The sequence below is a fragment of the Panthera tigris genome, chromosome E1, assembly GCF_018350195.1.
Source record: "Panthera tigris isolate Pti1 chromosome E1, P.tigris_Pti1_mat1.1, whole genome shotgun sequence".
Lineage (NCBI taxonomy): Eukaryota > Metazoa > Chordata > Mammalia > Carnivora > Felidae > Panthera > Panthera tigris.
This window is the reverse complement of record NC_056673.1, coordinates 22,615,991-22,621,616: the sequence shown is the minus strand read 5'-3', so window position 1 is coordinate 22,621,616 and position 5,626 is coordinate 22,615,991.

Genomic DNA, 5,626 nt, shown 5'->3' with positions numbered 1-5,626 from the left:
GTGAGGAGGTGGTTTGAGCGGGAAACAGAAAATTAAAGCTTCCGCTTTCTCGCTTCCCCCGCCCCGTCCCCGCCTTCGCCACCGCCCCAAGGCGAGAAGTTGCATTCGGCCTCCTTTTGCTGGTGCTTTAATTTGTAAAGGGTGATGACCGGGCCCCGAGACTGGCCGCGGGTGTCGCCGTTTGGGGGGACCCCGGAGGGCCCCGGCGATGGCATTTTGGTGAAAGAAAACAGAAATTGTCCTTTGGATTCGTCTGCTCCTGCAGACTTCACACCCAGGTCTTACGCGACACCGTCAGTTTTCAGGGCGTTCATCCTAGTTTTATTACGAACGTGTTCTGGGCGCTCTCACGAAGGGTCTGGCTCCGCGCCGCGCTCCCGGGGGGAACGGGACCCGGCCACGCGCACCGCCCTTCCAGGCATCCAAGGAACGGCGCAGCCAGGGGAAGGGGACGAGGAGTCGGCTGCCTGGGAACTGATCCGAGCCCGCGCCCCCAGGGGCGTAAGTAGCATTTGGGGGCCCCTGGAGCATTCAGTTCCGTCTTGACTCCCAACTGCCCCTCTCCCGAGTGACCTCCTTCTGTCTTCCTCGGGCCTCTTAAATTTCTGGTAAACAGATGTTTGTTTCCCCATCTCCTCACTTCCAACTCCCGAGTCCAGCCCAAAGGACCGCTGGAGCCCTTCCAGCAAACACTCTCCTACCTTCTCCCTGGGAGCTCCAGGTCTCAGTGGATGTGGGGCTAAGGAAACTGAGGCCAACTATGGTGCCTGGGGCAGGCAGGATCTGGGCTGTGGCAGTCTGGCCCCTTGGGCGCTCGCTGTCGCGCTCACTTCTCAAGACCAGTGCAGGGATGAGCTCCAACCAGACCCTTGGGCACCGGGAGAGTCCGCAGCTTTGAGCTAATGGGCTGGAAAAATGTCAATGTAGGACTACAGGTTTCTGATGAGTCTGCCTCGTTGCCCAAGCGCGTTCAAATCTGTGCAGCGGAGGCGCCTGGCTGGCTCAGTGGGAGGAGCGTGAGACTCTTGATCTTAGGGTCATGGGATTGAGTCCCACATTGGGGCTCAATAATTTATAATTGTATAATTTATACAATTTATAATTTATAATTTATACAATTTATATAATTTATACAATTTATAATTTATAATTTATAATTTATAATTGTAGATTATTAAACTAAATAAATAAACCGAAAACAAACAAACAAACAAACAAACAAACAAACAAATCGATGCTCAGAAAGGATGTGGTCACTCCTGGCAGGAGACTCTGTAGAACCTGGGGCAAGCCAGGGAGACAAGGATGCTGACCAGTTACCAGAAAACCAAAGCGAAGAGAACAGTCTAGAGGACACCACCTGTAGTCATCTCTGGGGTTCTGCTTTTTGATTTTTAAATGTATTGTCAAATATCTAAGGTGTATGGAAAGTACGAAAATAATAATACATTGAACACTCATGTATTCACCACCCAGCTAAATGATAAAACATCAGCAATAATTTTGTGTACCTCTCGCTCATTCCCTCATCCCACCTGTCCCCTACTCACCTGATACCCAAGATGATTTTCTAGATTTGAAGTTACTACACTCATACAATTCTCTGTACTTTTATTACATATGCATACGTCACTCATACATGAAATTGTTTCACACAGCAAGCACGTGCAGATAGTAGCATATTGTATATATTCTGCAGAACTTGCTTCCAACTCCTTAACATTTCGTTTTAAAGATGTATCCACGTATCTAGATCATTCATTTCACTGCTGTATAAATGGATCCTTCCTTTCCACCTTTCCATCCATCCCCTTTGGTCTCCACATTATCCAGGTCTCCTCAACTTTTCCTGCAAAAGACCTCAGCTTCCGCCCACGTTGGGGTCATAATTGCCACAGCACAGCATCTTCCTTTCTACTGCTCCTTCCCCATCCTACACACTGGAAGCTTCTGGAAGGTCTGGGAAAAGGGAGTCGTGCTTTGATGAAATGTTGCCCCTCTAGCAAGCTTGCATGTTTGCTTGTTTGTTTTGGGTAGGAGGTGGGCGAGGGCAGAATGTGATTTATTCTTAGTATTTACTGAAGATTAAAAGTAAAACTCGGGTTTGTTCGAGTAAGCAATGCCAAGAGCCACTATTGGTCACACACACACACACACACACACACACACACACACGGTTAAGGCAAACTTTATATATTTTTTTTCCTTCAACGAGCTAAGCAGGGAGCAACCTAATGAGAAGGGACATAGTATCTTCGAAGGGATTGAAGATACATATCACCTTAGAAGGTTCAAGCAGTCTCTCATGGAAAGAGAAATACTGCATTAAAGTCAGAGTATCACTGCCATGTGTTGGCAACGTCTGCCAGCACATGAGGTTGGTCCATATGAAACCCAATTCAGCATTCTCCATGAGAGACCCAAGGAGACTGGGTCCATGCTCAGTGACACTGTGGCTGGTCAGACTTTTACTAGGGGGACTGACAGTCATAGCAGCCATGAGTTTTAGCACAGAATCTTATCAGCGTTTCCACAGTCTTTCTTTCAAACCCAAGCAACTTGTTTATAATATTCACTCTTCGGGCAAAGATACATTGCCACCTTCTTCCTTTTTACTTTTTTGCAATAAACAACAAATTTTTAAAGATACATTTTATATAAACATGCTTAAGACTTTTTAAGAATGGTGTTTGCCATTTGACAAAGTGGGGTGGAAACCTCACCGAAACAAGTGTAGTTGGAGGAGAGATGAGGCATCCTTTACAAATGTTTATACAAATCACACACAGGGCCTAACTAACCCAGAAAACCACCAGAAAACTAGCAGAACAGAGTCTCCAGAGCCAAGCGCAGACGAGAGGCCCACGGAAGAGGGTAGGAAGGGCGGAGAGGCGGTGCGTGCTGCACGGACTGGCGGGAGGGAGCCGGGGCGGAGGGGCGGCCTGCCGGCCAAGGAGAGCCCCCGAGTCTGGCTGGCAAAAGCAGAGGGACGGAGTGTGTTCCGACAGCAAGCGCGACTTAGCATCTGGGAGGTCATAAGTTAACAGCTCTGCTCAGAAAGCGGGAAGGCTGGAGGACAAAGGGAGGGAGAGCTGCTGAGCCCCCTGACGGCAGAGCTCAGCTTGGCGGGGAACAAAGGCGCTCGCCAGCGCCATCTCCCCCGCCCATCCCCCAGCCAAAATCCCAAAGGGAACCAGTTCCTGCCAGGGAAATTGCTTGCTCCGCGCAAACACCCAACCCTGTGCTCCTGCGGAGCCAAACCTCCGGCAGCGGATCTGACTCCCTCCCGCTGCCACAGGGCCCCTCCTGAAGTGGATCACCTAAGGAGAAGCGAGCTAAGCCTGCCCCTCCTGCCCCCGTGCACCTTGCCTACCCACCCCAGCTAATACGCCAGATCCCCAGCACCACAAGCCTGGCAGTGTGCAAGTAGCCCAGACGGGCCACCCCACCCCACAGTGAATCCCGCCCCTAGGAGAGGGGAAGAGAAGGCACACACCAGTCTGACTGTGGCCCCAGCGGTGGGCTGGGGGCAGACATCAGGTCTGACTGCGGCCCCACCCACCAACTCCAGTTATACACCACAGCACAGGGGAAGTGCCCTGCAGGTCCTCACCACTCCAGGGATATCCAAAATGACCAAACGGAAGAATTCCCCTCAGAAGAATCTCCAGGAAATAACAACAGCTAATGAACTGATCAAAAAGGATTTAAATAATATAACAGAAAGTGAATTTAGAATAATAGTCATAAAATTAATCGCTGGGCTTGAAAACAGTATAGAGGACAGCAGAGAATCTCTTGCTACAGAGATGAAGGGACTAAGGAACAATCACGAGGAGCTGAAAAACGCTTTAAACAAAATGCAAAACAAAATGGAAACCACGACGGCTCGGCTTGAAGAGGCAGAGGAGAGAATAGGTGAACTAGAAGATAAAGTTATGGAAAAAGAGGAAGCTGAGAGAAAGAGAGATAAAAAAATCCAGGAGTATGAGGGGAAAATTAGAGAACTAAGTGATACACTAAAAACAAATAATATACGCATAATTGGTATCCCAGAGGAGGAAGAGAGAGGGAAAGGTGCTGAAGGGGTACTTGAAGAAATTATAGCTGAGAACTTCCCTGAACTGGGGAAGGAAAAAGGCATTGAAATCCAAGAGGCACAGAGAACTCCCTTCAGACGTAACTTGAATCGATCTTCTGCACGACATATCATAGTGAAACTGGCAAAATACAAGGATAAAGAGAAAATTCTGAAAGCAGCAAGGGATAAACGTGCCCTCACATATAAAGGGAGACCTATAAGACTCGTGACTGATCTCTCTTTTGAAACTTGGCAGGCCAGAAAGGATTGGCACGAGATCTTCAGTGTGCTGAACAGGAAAAATATTCAGCCGAGAATCCTTTATCCAGCAAGTCTGTCATTTAGAATAGAAGGAGAGATAAAGGTCTTCCCAAACAAACAAAAACTGAAGGAATTTGTCACCACGAAACCAGCCCTACAAGAGATCCTAAGGGGGATCCTGTGAGACAAAGTACCAGAGACATCGCTACAAGCATAAAACATACAGACATCACAATGACTCTAAACCCATATTTTTCTATAATAACACTGAATGTAAATGGATTAAATGCACCAACCAAAAGACATAGGGTATCAGAATGGATAAAAAAAACAAGACCCATCTATTTGCTGTCTACAAGAGACTCATTTTAGATCTGAGGACACCTTTAGATTGAGAGTGAGGGAATGGAGAACTATTTATCATGCTACTGGAAGCCAAAAGAAAGCTGGAGTAGCCATACTTATATCAGACAAACTAGACTTTAAATTAAAGGCTGTAACAAGAGATGAAGAAGGGCATTATATAATAATTACAGGGTCTATCCACCAGGAAGAGCTAACAATTATAAATGTCTATGCGCAGAATACCAGAGCCCCCAAATATATAAAACAATTACTCATAAACATAAGCAACCTTATTGATAACAATGTGGTCATTGCAGGGGACTTTAACACTCCACTTACAGAAATGGATAGATCATCTGGACACACGGTCAATAAAGAAACACGGGCCCTGAATGACACATTGGATCAGATGGACTTGACAGATATGTTTAGAACTCTGCATCCCAAAGCAACAGAATATACTTTCTTCTCGAGTGCACATGGAACATTCTCCAAGATAGATCATATACTGGGTCACAAAACAGCCCTTCATAAGTGTACAAAAATTGAAATTATACCATGCATACTTTCAGACCACAGTGCTATGAAGCTTGAAATCAACCACAGGAAAAAGTCTGGAAAACCTCCAAAAGCATGGAGGTTAAAGAACACCCTACTAAAGAATGAGTGGGTTGGGGCGCCTGGGTGGCGCAGTCGGTTAAGCGTCCGACTTCAGCCAGGTCACGATCTCGCGGTCCGTGAGTTCGAGCCCCGCGTCAGGCTCTGGGCTGATGGCTCGGAGCCTGGAGCCTGTTTCCGATTCTGTGTCTCCCTCTCTCTCTGCCCCTCCCCTGTTCATGCTCTGTCTCTCTCTGTCCCAAAAATAAATAAAACACGTTGAAAAAAAAAAATAGATGATTGAAAAAAAAAAGAATGAGTGGGTCAACCAGGCAATTAGAG